The sequence below is a fragment of the Tachypleus tridentatus genome, chromosome 11, assembly GCF_004210375.1.
Source record: "Tachypleus tridentatus isolate NWPU-2018 chromosome 11, ASM421037v1, whole genome shotgun sequence".
In the NCBI taxonomy this organism is placed as follows: Eukaryota; Metazoa; Arthropoda; class Merostomata; order Xiphosura; family Limulidae; genus Tachypleus; species Tachypleus tridentatus.
The window spans coordinates 96,868,785-96,886,796 of record NC_134835.1 but is presented as its reverse complement, the minus strand read 5'-3'; the positions used below and the strand labels follow the sequence as shown (position 1 = coordinate 96,886,796).

The 18,012-nt window shown below is 33.1% G+C and overlaps 1 protein-coding gene across 4 annotated transcripts in view; it reads left to right on the top strand.

The window, feature by feature from the left end:
- LOC143232858 (uncharacterized) overlaps window positions 1–18,012 on the top strand; it is a 175,703-nt gene that overhangs the window by 113,332 nt on the left and 44,359 nt on the right. The window contains exon 3 of one of the 4 annotated variants that reach the window (XR_013017824.1): window positions 3,241–3,596. The exons of 2 other annotated variants lie outside the window; for them this stretch is intronic. The gene's annotated coding sequence lies outside the window, so the exon portion shown is untranslated. Of the gene's footprint in view, window positions 1–646; window positions 2,180–3,240; window positions 3,597–18,012 lie in introns of those variants that run through there. One more of the 4 variants, XR_013017823.1, reaches the window with a different exon arrangement.

Sequence of the window (18,012 nt, the reverse complement as noted above, 5' to 3'; positions counted from 1 at the left end):
TCTTAAAGACTCTATTCGATTAGAAGCAAACACGCGAACTGCGATTCAGTATGTTACTATTTATTCAGAGTATAATAATAAAATGTAAGAAATAAAGAGACATAAGTCATCATTAATACTAACCTCACAATATACATAGGGTTGAGTAAGATATATTAAAATGATTTTGAATATACAGATTAGGAAGTCATATACAAACCACTGCTGATATGGCGTTGCAGTGGAAATGTATTCATCATAATTACAATTAGAAACTGGTAGATGTTACATAGGTAATGTGGGTAGTGTGATACCACCGACAGATGATAGCTTTTGAAAATATTATGTAACATCTGTTGAAAACGTAAAATATTCACACACTCAGAAGATGTGCTCAGAAAAGAGATGTAGAATTGCCATGAAGGGAATGACCCTAACATGCAACAACAGTGGAAAACAAAATCGTTTTAATATAACGTACTTAAACTCTGTAGCCATCTTTAAAACCTTTCCTAGCTCACTTTTTGTTCCATTAGGTACACAAGGAACCATTGGGTAAATAAAGACCATAGTGTTATATTTATTGTAACTGGATACAGAGGCAGCGATATGGTTTTAGAATATATTGTTTTTATGGAAAATATATATACTTGTTTGTTTATTTTAGAGCAAAACCACACTAAGCTACCGGTTGTTTTCACCACGAGGAATCCGAAGCCAGGATTTTATTGTTGTTAGTCCGTAGACTTACTGTTGTTCCACCGATGGAAAAATATAAATAACAGAAAACTTTAGAAAAGAAGACAAGATAGATAACAATTTCAAAGCTTTTTATATCAATGCATTCAATTTTTATTCTATTTTCGAGATATTAGCATTTTATAAAATAATATGTTCTAGTAGTCACTGCCTTTATACAAAAATTAGATTTACAGACATCCAAGTATATAAACTTTATGACTCGATTTGATGGCGACATAACTATTTAAACAAACTGTGACTCTGGAGATATTATCTCATTTCGGAATATGAAGATTTAGTTGATGTAGTTATCCCAGGAAACTGTAACATTTTAATGTTTAGTCAAATATGATTTTCAGTGAAAAGGCCGTCTAGTGTTAAATAATACCCACTTCTGGATAGAGTAAAGTTTATTAATCGATATCCAAGAAAACTTTTCCTCTATACTTTTTTATATATATATATTCCATACTTGAAATGCTCTTTTGTCCTTAAAACCGGCAAGCTGTATGTATTATGTTAGCTATATTATATATTAATCCAAGTAATCAAGTTAGTGCAGCCTTTACTTCTATATTTCATTTCAAATTATTAAAATGTAATACAAGATCAGACATTTTATCAAACAAATGATTTGCATTGGGTTATTTTCGTAAAATTCATATAATTAAAAAAAGTTTGTAAAGTTAAGTAGGTAAAGTCTCATTATTTGCAAAATGAAACCAGTATATAACTAAAATAAATAAATAATATAACATACATTTAAAATTACCTGGAAAATTAATTTATCTATGGGCAAAATATGATTATAAGTTTCTACGTTTAATCGCCTTATATTACTTATACAATTATACTTTCATATAAGGTTGAAAAATGACAAAAGAAAAACTAAAAACGTTACATGCGATTATCTTTATAATGGTTAATTGTGGAGCATTAAAAATAGTTACGTGTTAATTATGTTTGTGTAGACATTATTATTGGTCTTTGACAGAAGTATTCTAACTATGTATTTAAATAATCTATTAGTATTAATGTTTTACTGTCTGTTAACTAAATTGATTTAATTTATACATCTAAATTTATATATAATATTTTAAATAAATTATTGTTAGTACATAGTATAAAAAAGCATAGCTTCGTTATGGGTAAACTGAATATTAAAAATATTCAAATCCCATTGATTTTATACAACAACCAATTGTCATTGTTAATACAGAGTATGTATTATTTAAAGAAACAAGTTTATTAGTATTCGCCCCCCGCTAGTACAGCGGTATGTCTCCGGATTTACAACGCTAAAATCAGGGGTTCGATTCCCCTCGGTGGGCTGAGCAGATAGCCCTTTGTGGTTTTGCTATATGAAAAACACAAACACACACTTATTAGTTTTCGTTGTGAAAAGGAATGTGCTCTGATGATGTAGTTCCCTTAAGTTGTTTGTCGCAAAAATTATAAATTTTCTCTTTGGCATGAAAGAATTATTACGAAATTAAAAGACTGAAAAGACCAAAATAAACGCTTTGTGAACCTTGTATTCTACATACAGAGATTACTTTAATATTCTTAAAATACTTTTGTGTGTTGAACTAAAGTTAATCCTCTTAACGTTTTATTTAGTTTTAAATCGTAATACTGGAAAAATGTCTTATGATTTTCCAAACTACATCGTATAAAATAAGGTTGTGCTTCTTTTGCACTATTAGGTATGCATAAGTTGAGTATTTTATATTAAAATGACTTTGGAGTCTGACCAAGACGTTAAAGTTCACGCCAACACGTTCATTCAGCCAAGCGTCTTCATAATAGCCCTGCAGCACGGTTTCTACAGCCTCTGTGTTAATATTGTCATAATCTAAAAACAGTACAGCTCTGTGGTTTATTCCCATAAACTAATAACTATAAGAATCACGGTACTTTGTCAATAATCCAATCTTACAGATATTCATAAGTCGTGCGTCTAGAGTCTTATTTTGTATGTCTTCCCATTGAATAGCATGAATGAACATTTAATTATCCAGATGCTTGAAAAGATAAGATGTTGTTTTCAAAGACTGAGTTTCTTCTTCATTATATTACGTTATGTTGCCTGAGGAACGTGTACGGCTTTTGAGATTGTGGATTCTCACCTGTTTTCCTACTAAGGCTGGAGTAACCAGTTGCATGTTTCTTTCTGAATGGTCCTAGTACTCCAGACTGATCTATATTCGTTTATTTTGCAGTATTGTTAAGAACAAAAGATATCTTTGTCTTATAAATTCTAAATATCCGAACTTAATTCATCTTTATGATCTGTATGAGTACATAGTCATATCAAACGTGATCATTGTAGCTACAAAATATCAAACAATTTCAAGTTTTACTCAAATAAGTGGTTGAGTCCAACAACGCAAAATGCATATTTTTTCCTTATCTTTATTGGCCTTAAAATTTTGGCCAGAGGTGTATATATTCTATACAAGTACGTTAATTTAAACGCACACTAACATACAATTTACAGAAAATTTATTCATAAAGCAGATTTACAACTAGGAATTGGGAAGAGTTGTTCGAACAAACGTTTAGAAGCACCATATCGGACATCGATATTTTGCTGACTCGATGAAAGAGGACAAAGAAGGGTACAAGGCCTACTGTTGCGTTACTAAAGTGTTTCCAGGCAACAATTTAACTCCCGAATGAATACGACCTAAGAATGTCTCCTTAATGAGAAAAACAATGCCAGAAATTTGTGTCATATGGAGGTTTACCTTGAGAATGAAACATATAATCAGATATGTACATCATTTAACAAGTATTAGTATAAGAGAGCAGACTGAAAATGACCCCAGAAATAAGATTATTATCTGTTATTATGAGACATAAATACTAAAATACAACCATTTCCAATATTCTGCTTATAATGCTAATTTCTTTTTGCATTCATTCATCTATCTAAAAATCTTCAAAGTATGTATTTTATTCTTCATTCTTGTACTATTATGACAACTCTTCAGAGTTAAAGCAAAAAAAAAGAATAAATATTTTGATATAGTAATGTCGTTTATCTATTTTTCTCAGAAGTGTTTAAAGTTTTCACTTATTCTAGATGCAGAAAAACGCGTTATTTTTTGTATTTAAGGAATAAAGGCAGACATATATCATACACACGTGTAATGTTTTGAGAAATTCGGTTTTTATTAAGTTTTATCACTTGATAAATTATTAAGGTTCACAAATTTCTGTTTTGACTAAATAAAACATATCTTTAAAATATAAAAGTTTGTTTACAAAAACAAGGGAATATAGAAATAAAAACATTTATATTTTTAATTTGTTTATTATTCTCATAATAACACTTTTGTTTTAACATTCATATTGATCTCTCATTTTCCAAATAATTAAAATAATTTTTTTGTTTTAATAGTCATAATAATAAATAAACTACAATAAATCAATGATTTGATTTTTTTATTTGGTAATACATTTAATAATTACATGATGAATTATGTTAAAAATGTAACCCTATCAGCTAAAGAATACAGCTCAAAATGGCAAATCAAATAAGGTAGCGGATTATTCAACCACTTGAGAACAAAGATAAAGTCAGGTGGATTCATTAAATATTGGCTACATTTATATAATGTTTCCTTGTTTCAGCGATGTTTTAAATAAAGAAGTATTAGCTAAAAAAAGATAAGAAGAACCTAATAATTTGTTTTTTTACAAATCTAGAGTAATGAATAAACAAATATTCAATAAATATTGTCAACTTCAAAGCAAAAGACCTATAATTAGACTATAAATAATACTTAACTAATATCTTTAGTATTTAAATTGATCTTTTGAGTCTTCATGATCAGAATGTTAGCTCGATGAGATTGTTTAACAGAGCTGGTTCATATAAGTGTGATAGTCCTAGTTAGAAGACACTTTCTAAGTTAGTCAGATCTCTTAAATCGTATTAACAACAGAGAGTCTTGGACAAGATTTTGTTGTTTAAATATTGAGAGTAACTGGAAATTGTTTTCGTATTATTTTAGAATCTTATATATTTTCATTTTGTATGGTTTGTTAATATCTTAAATCAGTAGATGTTTGTTAAATATGATGTCCTAATGGTTAATTCCTCAGCACAAAGCACTCAAATATTCAGTAACCAAAACTTTCAAATTTCCAGCAATTGTGGATTTTGCCCAATATCTGTTAAACTACCACAACGCTGAACGTTGTTGACTTTAGGTTACGTAGAGTTTTTTAAACTTACATATTCTAGCTGACGTGTGTACCTTCACAGAATGAAAAAAAAAACGTTCGATATTTTCAAAACGGCATAGTTTAAAACATTTATCGTTGCATTGTAAATAACTTATGGAAAATAATAGAAATAATTCGCAGAGAATTATTTACTGTCATATTTCAAATCAAACATTAACAATTGTTTTACGTAATTTATAATGAAGCACATCTTTTACTGTATACAATAAAATAATATTTTGTTTGCAAAGAAGCCAGATTTTTTCAGCATGATTTGAATTAGATCTGTTTCTCTTCCTCCTACCAAACATATTTATGCAAATGTAACCATAATTTACACAAAATAACTCTAAATAATATTGTGCTATAACTTATTTGACCTACGACATTTTCTAGTGGCATTTCGCTGTGTAATTTTGCTAGTGATTGATATATATTTATAAACAATTTTAGTATTGAATTTTATACATGCAAATTAATCTTCTGTTATCAGTCGTTATTTAAAGATATATAACCTTTATAAAAAATCCTATATTAAGAACTCGTTACGATCAAATTGTGCTTCATAATCACGACTTCTTTAAGCTATTTGTAACAGGTTAATGAGCTAATGATTGAATCAATAACAATTTTCTACAATGAAATATCGGAAATTGATGTACGTTTTGAAGATTCTTTGTGAGCTAGAAATGAAGGCAGTAACAAATGACTAATACATAATATATTGTACTTTTACCCTAGTTGAAATAATGAAATGAGTGTAACTTTCTTCAATCAACAGTCCAGACAAATGCTCTTATTTTAAATATAGTGAGCACAGTATCCTGAAACAGACTGATAACTTTCCACTTTCTACCTGCTGTAACGAGAGACTTAAACAAATCAGCCTTCTATTTCAGTATACATATATATACATGGTAATTTATGGAACGTGGAATAACCTTTAGAGTTGTTCTTCACAATTTCCTAGTATACGACTAGATTTTTGTATTTAATAAACTGAATTGCAACGAACAATTTACAATTTTAACTAACTCTACTTTTATATCTTAATATATTTTATATTTATTAACGAATCTCAAGGCATGAAATTAGAGAGTTTGTTTCGAAGCTTACAGTTAAACAACTTTTATGGCTATTCCGTACTTTAATTATTTACTCTTCTAGTTTATTTTATTACGTGTGGATAGAGAAAAAATGTACATGTTCTAATTAAATTGAATTTAATATTTCTGAAACATATGGTAAACGATACATATTTACACACCTTTCTCCCAGTCTCAGTTTCCAATATATATAAAAAAAAAGTGTTTTAAAATGTTAAACATTTATAACAATTTTAGCACCACTCTTGCCTAAGAATATAATGTCAGAGAAAGCCGGATCAACAATTTTAAGGAGAATCAATTTCTCAAGATAATAAATGTCACGAAACAATTTTAAAATAGAATACTTTATGAGTGTAACATTTATGTATTTACGACTGCATAAATTTGGAGTAACATTCAGACATTGCATACATCACTATAATGGTTGGACGTTTGCTTTTGAAAAAGTGTTTGAAATGTTTACGATTTTAAAGAAATTTATAGTGTTGATGCTTCATCTATTCTTCTTAGGTAATGGTGATAATGGTAGGACTAGGGTATATATAAAAAAAAATTTGGCAAGACAGCAATCATCTTCAGCTAAGTCAGCTTTATTTTTCTAACAAGGTGGTTGACCTGTGGAACGGGTTTCCTTCAGATGTGGTGAGTACGGTTAATTTAAGGGTGTGTGTGGGGGGGATTGTCGGATAGTAAAGCCACAAAGGACTATCTGCTCAGCCCAGGGAGGGGAATAGAACCCCTGATTTTAGCGTTGTAAATCCGGAGACATACCGCTGTACTAGTGGGGGGTTAATTTAAAGGAGTTTAACTGAAAACTTGATAAATATTTGAATGATAATGATTGACATTATACTTTTTGTATAACCATGTTAGTGGTTTTCATTTAAAATTTTAGCTAAGTGGGTGGGACGGCCTAAATGAGCCTACAGATTTCTTTTTTATTTAAATTATACATGTATCTATATATATTTCACATGAAATATATAAAAAAATCTAATCTGAGGGTCGCGGGTTCGAATCCACGCGCTCCCAGTGGCTCAGCGGTATGTTTGCGGACTTACAACGCTAAAAAATGGGTTTCGATACCCGTGGTTGGTAGAGCACAGATAGCCCATTGTGTAGCTTTGAGCTTAATTCAAAACAACAACAACAATCGAATCCAAGTCGCACCAAACACGCTCGCCCTTTCAGCCGTGTGTGGCGTTATAATGTGACGGTCAATCCAACTATTCGTTGGTAAAAAAGTAACCCAAAAGTTGGTGGTGGGTGGTGATGACTAGCTGCCTTCGCTCTGGTCTTACATTGCTAAATTAAGGACGGCTAGCGAAATTCCAAAACAAACGAAATATATAACACATGGAACCATTTTTCAAAAATTCATTGCATATTTCCAAGTGGCTCTATCAATATATGTTACAGCATACTAAATGCACCAAAGCAGTGTTCTCAATAACCAAACACAGTTAAAATGTTGCACATTTATGATAATTTTAGCACCATTCTTGCCTAGAAATATAATGTCAGAAAAAAACCGGATCAAGAAAAATGTTGTTAACTGTATTAGGTTTTAATGTGTTTTATTTTTAACATTTGCTAATATAACAGGATCGCTCATGACAACATTTGACCACAAGCCCTTCAGTTGTATCGGTCCAGAGCCCGGCATGTCCAAGCGTGTTAAGGCGTGCGACTCGTAATCTGAGGGTCGCGGGTTCGCATCCCGGTCGCGCCAAACCTGCTCGCCCTTTCAGCCGGGGGGGCGTTATAATGTTACGGTCAATCCCACTATTCGTTGGTAAAAGAGTAGCCCAAGAGTTGGCGGTGGGTGGTGATGACTAGCTGCCTTCCCTCTAGTCTTACACTGCTAAATTAGGGACGGCTAGCACAGATAGCCCTCGAGTAGCTTTGTGCAAAATTCCAAAAAACAAAACAAACAAGTATCGGTCCAGGTGGGTAAAGGGTCGCGGGTTCGAATCGCCATCGCATCAAACATGTTCGCCGTTTCAGCCGTGGGGGCGATATAATGTGACGATCAATCTCACTATTCGTTGGTAAAAAGAGTAGCTCAAGAGGTGGCGACGGATGGTGTTGGATAGCTTTACGCGAAATTCAAAAGCAAAATCAAACAATCATATATAGTAACGGTTAGCACCCAAACATTTCACATTTCAGATAATCACCTATAGTTGTTATGTTTGTTTCTTGGAGTTTGTTAAGCATAAAGCTACACAATGGGCAATGTGTTCTCTACTCACCATTGGTATCGAAACTCAGTTTTTAGCGTTGTAAGTCCGCTGGGTGATGACAATATATTTGGTAGGAATAATTAAGTAAACATTTCAGTTTTAGAATGCCTTGCCATAGATAGCCTTGTGGTAAGAGTGCTCGACTTGTAATCTAAAGGTTACGGGCTTAAACCCTCGTCACTGAACATGCTCGCCCTTTCAGCTGTGGGAGCGTTATTATGTGATCATCAATAACCTTTTTCGTTAGCAAGAAAGTAGCCCAAGAGCTGGCGGTGGGTAGTGTGGATTACCTGTCTTTGCCTTTGTCTATCACCTCTAAACTAGAGACAGCTAGCACAAATGGCCCTTGTGTGAAATTAAAATCCAAACAAAACCTCTGCTTTAGAAGATCAGACATACATTCTAACAGTTGTTGTAATTTTGTCTTAGCTCAAAGCTACACAATAGACAACCTTCGCTTTGTTACCGAGGGGAATAGAGTCCAGCATTTAAGAGTTCTAAATCTATAAACTTAATGATCACTCTCTCAAAGGGGAACCCAACTGTAAGAACTCAAAAGTCGCAGCTTTAAAGGATCACTTACGTATGTATATAGTATCGGTAAACAAGAAAGTAAATGTCTCTGTTTTAGAGTAACACTTGTGCACAGTAAAGATAAGTGCATACATGCTTCAAAGGTAGAAGTCAATTTATATTGAAACATCATGTACACAAATTCCTCAGTGAAGCGTTCATTTCACGAAAAGTTTGTTATAAAGATAACTTATTTATAAACAATATTATCTATATGTTAGTTAATTAACCTAGTTTATATTATTGGTACATCACATGTCAGCTGTGAAATCTATTTAGAAAATTTATAACTCAAACTACATGGTAATCAATAAATACATAGGTATATTTTACATTAAACTACGTCAAGAAATGATGATTCTAAAATTTTTGTATATACACACACATATATAATATCTGTCAAGAAAAGTGCTGACATTATAATACCTCCGACACCGACTTCTCAGTAAACTCAATGAATAATTACTTTCAAAATTAAAAAATCTAAGATTACTTCTAACTAAACGCGTGACTAGCACCAGATGGTGCTTACTGATGCTCACTTCTGGTTTGGGTTTTTTTTCCCTTGGATATAGAGGGAAATAGAAGAATTTATCAAGTCCTTTAGGGAATAAACACCAAGTAAAAAGTTATTTTTAAAATATCTGTCTTAAAATTTGAGGACAATCAATGTAGTCAGAAAATTTCAATTTTGTAGGAATATAAAAAGATTTTATTTATAAGAGGATTATAACCTTATTATTAGAAATACTACACATATATTACATTTATTATTTAAAAACTAATAGGAGTTTTTGAACTCCCTTATAACCTCTTTACAGGAAATGATTTTTTACTTGTATTAAAAAGTGGCTTACGGTAGTACGTTACCTACATATATATTGTTATCACTACACACGTAAGTTTACTGCAAATCTATTAAAATTCTTAGCATCACACCTGACTTCACTGAATTCACTGAAATTTAGCAAAATAACAATTTATTTTATCTTCAAATGTTGGTGAAATATATTTAATTGATTAAAATGTTTATCATGTCCTCTATAAATGATGCCCCAGAATGGTCAGGTGATAAGAGCACTCAACTCGTAATCTCGAATCCACATCACATCAAACATATTCGCCCTTTCAGCCGTTGAGAAAGTATAATGTGACGGTCAATCACACTATTCGTTAGTAAAAGAGTAGCCCAAGATTGATGACTACCCATAATAAACGAAGTGAAAAAAGTGCCAATAATAACTGTCACCTGGAGCATTTATCGTGATATTTGCTTATTAGGAAATCTATAAAACCAACATCAAACATGTTTGCTCTTAGAAATAGTACCTAACAGGTTACGTTTGAACGTTAAAATTGTTCTCATACGACATTTTTACAGCAAAGATAACAACAACGATACCTATTAAGATCATATTACAAAGCGACAAATAAGGAGGATCATGTATATACTGACAGAAAAAAACAACAACTAACAAACACACTCGGCTGTTCATACCCTTCATAATGATTTTCGCTACACATGACAGTTTAAATTTTGATGGTGATCAGATAAACTATAAATGAATTTCTGTGATCACTTAGCCTTATATTAGCAGTTCAGTATCTTCGCTAACAGTTGTGTATTTCGCTTCATTTTTGAGAAATCCACGAATAACGGATTTCCAACAATTACAATGAACCTGAACCCTACTGATCTATACTGGAATTTTCATTCCTACATTTCAGAAGAAAGGAGCTTAATTTCTGTTATGAATCCACTATTATGATGTTTGTACTTAAAAACAAAGCAATATAAAGGGCTATGTTATTCCCATAACAAGTCTCGAAACCCGGTTTCCGGCATTGTCAGTTCGCAAACATATTTGCAGAGTGTCAGTAAATGATACTGATCTATAATGAAATGGCTTGTGATTTCAATACTTTAGGGAAAAGGAGATTCGGGGAAATTACTATCATTCCCGCCCCATAGCATACTCTAACATCGCATATCATGTTTAACTGAAATAAATACTTTTTGCGCAATAAAGTTTGAGTAACAATAAAACAGATACGTTCAGCCAAAGTAGCCAAACGTCAGTAAGTTCTTTTGTGATTCAACTAAATTAAGATCATTCCTAAAATGAATTCGTGGCGTATTCATAGAATAATTATTGATAAAAAGAAGTTAGATTAACAACTAATATACAAAACCCCAGTGCGTTTTGGCAACACTACTTTCCAAGAGTATAACCTAATAAATTTGTTAATTCATATACTAAAGTATGAGCTCCCCCAGTGGTACAGCGGCATGCCTGCTGACTCACACCACTAAAAACCGGATTTCAATATCTTCAATATCAATAGCCCATTATGTAGCTTTGTGCTTAATTCTAAACAAACAAATGTATGAAATAAAATGCATAAACTGGAAAATATATTTGTTGATTTCTTAACTTAGACTTTTCGTTGATATATATTTTCTTATATTTAAAGTGTTGGTGATATAACAGAAAGTAGCGTAACTTAGAAACAATTTAGGTTTAAAATAGAATCGATATTTTTATTTTAATGATAAATTTTATGCACTTCTAGAATAGGATAGGTTCTAGGATAGGTAATACTACACTACGTCTTTAATTTAGGCTTATTTTACCAAAAAACAGTTCCTGAACCATTCTTATAAATGCTTTTTAGCTTTTATGACTCCTAATTCGAAAAATTAAGCATGAAGTGACTTAACATACATTGACTTTTATATACTGCTCAAATAAATTAAAGGAACAAGTACACATTTCAGCATACATAACTAAATTTATGTATGAAAAGTGGGTGGCTACACGGACTTACTCATACTCGATAGGGGTGCTCTGAACTCACGACGATATAGAAACAAAATTTTGGAACCCATTGTGAGGCCATTTGCTGGTGCTGTCGGCGATGGGTTCATTCTCATGCAGGTTAACGCGCGAACCCACGTCGCCAGACTGTATATGGACTTCCTTCACGAGGAAAGAACAGAGACTTTTGAGTAGGCCGCCAGATCTCCAGATTTAAATCCGATTGAACATTGTTGGGATATGTTGTCGAGGCGTGTTAGTGAACGCCAGCACCCTCCTAGACGAGTGGGCTGCTATACCTCAAGATAACATCGATAGACTGATTCAGAGTGTGTCACAGTCCGTGGAGGTCACATTAGATATTGAATGTTTCAAACATTTATTAAATAAACGCATATAAACTGTTTAAAGTATTGTTTCTTGTGGAATATCAGTTTTGGTGATACTGGTCATTTCAAAAAAAATTTTCTCCATGTTTTACCGTTCGTCACACATTAAGGAAATGGATACAGGAGGAACTGAAATGAGGCAAATATTATCACATTGGAACACTGAGATAAATTATAAAAGAAAACGTACTTATTCCTTCAATTTTTTGAGCAGGTTATATATTAGACGGTTCTCTATTCCCTGATCTCACATCTGGCAGTGTTTGGCTATGAAGTCACCTCAAGGCACTTGGTAAATGAATATGGAATCAAACATCACAAAGTCGCTCAGTATTTCAGAAAAAAATTAAGTATATAAGACAAGCTAACTAACAAATCATTGCACATTGTTGAGACAACGCACTTGACAAGTGGCGTATAGTATAAAAATAATATACTACCAAGCTGTTTAACAAACCGATAAGAAAATCTCTCTCCTGTAACTTCAACTCCCATCATCCCAAAACTTTGAAGAAACGAGCAGTTATTGGAGAATGAAACAAAATCGATCGCAACTGTAATGAGAAAAACAATATACGATTTCTTCTGAGATAAACTCATTTCTTCTGAGCAACTAATGTTGAGCTTTTTACATCAAACAAATTTTTAAGAACTATGACGCGAGAAATCAACATTACACTTCCAGTATGTATTTAAAGTGAAGCGTTTTAAATAATGATAATGAATAATAAGTTTAGAATCAATAGAATTTAAGATGGATGATTTCAGTAGCTGTATTACTTCTTGTACTTATGATTTTCTATGTAGTGGTTACAAAAATGTGGGAAAATATTTAGGTCCACCAAACAGGGTGCCACGAAACATTTGAATCTGTGAAAAATGTAATGGTAGAAGATACACTCAAATACAAATAATTTAGGTTAATTGTTTAATGTAGGTTAAATATTTCAAATACACCGAAACATTTTTTTTTTAGAAATTACTACTATTGTACTGGTTTCCGTGGTAAGCTTGGGGCCTAGCATGACCCAGCGCGTAAGGCGTGCGAGTCGTAATCTGAGGGTCGCGGGTTTGCGCTCGCGTCGCGCCAAAACATGCTCGCCCTCCCGCCCGTGGGGGCGTTATAATGTGACGGTCAATCCCACTATTCGTTGGTAAAAGAGTAGCCCAAGAGTTGGCGGTGGGTGGTGATGACTAGCTGCCTTCCCTCTAGTTTCACACTGCTAAATTAGGGACGGCTAGCACAGATAGCCCTCGAGTAGCTTTGTGCGAAATTCAAAAACAAAATCAAAACAAACCATGGTCAGCCCAATTACTTTTTATAATTCAGGGAAAATGTAATACAGACTATAGTCCATTTCACGACATAAAACACGTTTTATTACTTTAACCTTAGTTTCGCGGTTACTGAAACCAACATTAAGCGATAAGCTTAACTTCTCAAATAACTTACGTCTAAATTAAAATGTTATTTAATTATTTAATTTCATAGAATATTTCTTTGTTGAAAGTAATAGCACTGAATTACCTGATAGCAATTAATAAACTTAATAACTAGCTTCAACCTATCTTATGATTGTTGTTTCTTAAATCTTTGAGAAAATTCCAGATAAAACAGACATCATATTACGTTGATCTTTCAGTCAAACAACTATTCAAGTTTCAGATAATTTCTATTTTTCAAACATTATTTTAAACAATCATTTAATGGAGATTAAACTACAAGCTGTATTAACAAAATTATGAAAAAAGTAAATTTAATAGCATGTTATACTAATTAGCACAAAAACAGAATATTTAACGGTGATGTGTATATATACTACAGGGTGTTCGGAAAGTCACTGTGCACTTATATATTTGTTAACAGACATGTTTCAATATAGAATACAGGAGGTAAATATGAATAACAATTATAAACAATGTTGAAAGTGACCCCCGTTGGCATCAATACAGGCCTGGATTCTTCTTATTTTGTTTCTAAACACCGCTATCAGTTGCTGGTTTGAAATAGACTGAATAGACATATGATTACAAAACTGCACAGTGACTTTCCGAATACCCTGTATAAACGCAAGGGTGAAACAAATAAGAAATATTTGATGAATAGACCAATCTATATTTTATTAAACTAATGTTTCGAGGTGTTTAGGATTGTGTTTTGTTCATTTGTCTATATGTATTAAATAAGTATATGCTCAAAGAGGCACATATCATGTATTTGTTTCTGACTTTATGTTTTTATCTGAACAAGAATTTGTGTGACAGATGCTTAATATGTCATTGTACGTAAATATGTGATTATTTATAAGCATCTAAGCTCACAATTACAGGTGTTCTGTTTTAAATACATCGCATATGATATGTTGATTCTTATTATGAATATTCTTCCTCTAAATTAAGTTGGTGTTAGCATCTTTGTATGTGATAATTATTTTATTTTCCAATATACACTACTCAGCCAAACGTATGTGGAAAACCCCTCCTACTTAGTGGTTTTGGCTATTTCAGCCACACCCATAGACAAACATTGGCAGTAGAAGGGTCGTACTAAAGAGCTCAGTGACTTTCAACGTGGCACTGTCATAGGATGTCACCTTTCCAATAAGTCAGTTCGTCTAATTTCTGCCCTGCTAGAGCTGCCACAGTCAACTGTAAGTGCTGTTATTGTGAAGAGGAAACGTCTAGGAGCAGCAACAGCCACACTGGCTCAGAGAACACGTAAAAATCGTCTATCCACAGTTGCAACACTAATTACCGAGTTTCAAACTGACTCTGGAAGTAATGTCAGCACAAGAACTCTTCGTCTGGAGCTTCACGAAAAGGCTTTCCATGGCCAAGCAGCCGTACACAAGCCTGAGATTATCATGCGCAATGCCAAACGTCAACTGGAGTGGTGTAAAGCACACCGCCATTGGACTCTGAAGCAGTGGATACGTGTTCTCTAGAGTCATGAATCACGCTCCACTATCTGGCAGTCTGACAGACGAATCTGGGTTTGGCGGATGCACGGGAAACGCTACCTGCGTGAATGTATTGTGTTAACTGTAATGTTTTGTGAAGAAGGAATAACGTTCTGGGGCTATTTAGTTCCAGTGACGGGAAACCTTAATGTTACAGCATACAATGTCATTTTAGAGTATTGTGTGCTTCCAACTTTGTGGGAAGAGTTTGGGAAAGGCCCATTTACGTTTCTCCATGACAATGTCTCCGTGCATAAATCAAGATCCATAAAGACATGGTTTGCCGAGATTGGTAAGGAATAACTTGACTGGCTTGCATAGATTCCTGACCTCAACCGCATCGAACACATTTGGGATAAACTGGAACGCCGACTGCAAGTCAGGCCTTCTCGCTCGACCCCACTAATACTCTTGAGGCTGAATAGGAGCGAATCCCTGCAGCCAAGTTCTAAAATATAGTAAAAAGTCTTCACAGAAGAGTGAAAGCTGTCATAGCAGCAAAGGGAAGACCAACTCCATATTAATGCCCATGGGCTAGAAATGAGATGTTCAACAAGCACATATGGTATGGTGATCGGGTGTCAACATATTTTTGGCCAGGTTGTATAAATCAAAAATTATATTTGTGAAACCTTAACAATTTTTTAAATATCTCAAGGTATTTTATATTTCGCTATTTTGGATAACACGCATTCCAGGTATAATAATATAAAAACTAACGAGTTCGTACTAGCCATTCATATTAATTGATTAGTTGGCACTATTAACTGAACTAAAAACGGTAATTTAATCATACAACCTTCAAGTACAAAACTGTAAAATAAAAATTATATTTTCATCATGACTGAAACTATGTGGAATGGACAGCAACTATTCTGAAGACATAAGTGTAGAGATGGGCATATAGAAACTCTTCCACCTTTCATCTTCAGGTCAGTGTGTGTGTGTGTAAAGTGTTTTCGGTCTTTTATAGTGTTCTGGTGAAATGTGGAAAGCGTATTATGATTGGTTGGATTATCATTGCTTCTGATTGGAGGAGAGATTTCTTGTATATTTAACCAATAGTAGTCACCTATAATCCGGAATCTCTGTTTAGTGAAGGTTTTTTTAGTGTTAATATAAAATTATTCTTTGATTTTTCTTGTTCTCCGAAATTTGTCTGTGTCGATGATTCTAGTTTTGTCCCAGTTTATTCTGTGTCCAGTTGACATGGCTGAATTTTGAGTCTTGTACTATCTTTATGTTCTTTTATTCTTGTCACGAGTGTTCTTCCTGTTTCTTCAATGTATGTATCATTACAGGAACACGGAATTTCATAAATGACGTTTTTGAGATTCTCTTTGGTAGGTCACTGTATGTTTTTTCTAGGATTTTCACCAGACTTCTATGTTAAATTTCTTGGCTATACGTTTCAGTTTTTCACCGAGATGTTGCAGGTATGGTAGGTAACTGGTAGTAGTGGTGGTGACTTTCTAATCTTTTCTTTCGGTCGTGATCTTCTTTAAGGAGTTTTTGATGAAGGAGGAGGTTTAACCATTCTGTTTAAAACTCTCTACGATTTTTTGGCGTTCTGCTTCGATGGATGTCTTATTGCAAATATTTTCTGCTCTCTTGTTTAGGCATTGCATTGTAACACGTTTTATTGAAGCTGGATGATAAGACTCAAGATGAACTACCTGTTCATGTAGATCTGTTTTCTGTATACAGTTGTGGTCATTTGTCTTGCTTGTTTGCTGATAAGTATGCCAATACACGGTAGACTGTTTTGTTCCTCTATTTCATAGTGAAGTGGATTCTTTTGTCTACAGAATTGAGGTGTTCTAAAAAGGCTGGTAAGGTTTTGTCGACATAACGTTTATAGAAACTTGGTTTTATAGGTGGGGATGAAAAGGCTGTTTCTTCAACGTCTTCCATTAAAATGTCAGCTAGGAATGGAGACAGTGGTGATTCCATGAATAGACCATCTGTTTGTTCGTAGAATTGCAGGCAGTAGTTCCTTTTTCCATTATAGCGTCTCTTTTCATATCTGTTCTGTGTGGTAGAGAGGTGTCATTGAGCAGTCGTTTTCTGGTGATGTGATCATAATATACTGGGATTTGATGCGTAGCTTTCTGAGTTGTCCTACGAAATCTGTCAAGTTTTGAATGTGATGTTCAGTATTCCCTTATAATGAAGATAAGAAGGAAGGTAGCCAGTTGATGGCAAGGTGAGTTTGGAGCACTGACTATAGGCCTTAAAGGAATATTAGGTTTGTGTAAAACTGCCTTTCGTAACCTGAAGATGACCTAGGAAGGTTAAAACGCTGTTCTCTCCTTATGAAAAAGAAGTTTTCATACCGACCTTCCTGATGTTCGTATATTCCACCGTGATCCTCTTCATCGCAAGCAGAAGTTTAAAAATGAATTTATGGTATATTTGTAAAGTTGAAAAAATGACATGAATACAAGACAAAAATTACCTTTATTTTTCGTCGTGTTTGAAACATAATTTTAAATAAGAATTGTAGTATACAAATGACACTCATTTTACATCAAATAAACGTAAAGAAAAATGAACAGTCGTAGAAAAAATATATATGCATATTGTTAATAGTTTAAACTTCATAAAAGAAATACCAATCATTTAACAATCTTAAAATATTCCTTATTTTTAATGAAAACATTAACACCTTATATTGATAGAGTTTAAATCAAATGTATTCCTTTGTTATAAACGCAACTGGACTTCCAAATAATTTCAGAATCATTATTTTAGAAAGGAAATTTAGTTATGAAACATTGCGAAATTAATAAAAATCGACATAAAATTGATGGTATCTGGACGAAAATGAAATATCTCGGTAACGAAGAAAGAAAATACAAAAGATTCTTGATTTTTATTATTTTCTCTTTTTTTCTATTTCTCAACAAAGTCTATTTTCATTAAGTGAAAACAGAAATGAATCGCTGAAACATGTGCCT